The following is a 233-nucleotide window of genomic DNA, read 5'->3' as shown; positions in this document are numbered from 1 at the left end:
AGAAAACATTGCTTTTGGCACTCAGGCACCAGCTGCTCTGACAAGGAACAGCCATGGGAGAATCTGGTTTTGAGGATACCAGTTTGTTAGATTCATTTCCCCCTCTGTGGCACTCAACATGCCTCAAAATACTGCTTGAAAAAGTGCATTCTGTTCAAGTGTCTGCTTTGGAATTTTTACTTTTCTTCCTCAGTGCTTCGTGCATAACTGCTGCTGTCCAATTAACTCTGAGC

The sequence above is a fragment of the Geospiza fortis genome, unplaced genomic scaffold (genome assembly GCF_000277835.1).
Source record: "Geospiza fortis unplaced genomic scaffold, GeoFor_1.0 scaffold41, whole genome shotgun sequence".
NCBI lineage: Eukaryota > Metazoa > Chordata > Aves > Passeriformes > Thraupidae > Geospiza > Geospiza fortis.
Note: the sequence above shows the minus strand (reverse complement) of the source record.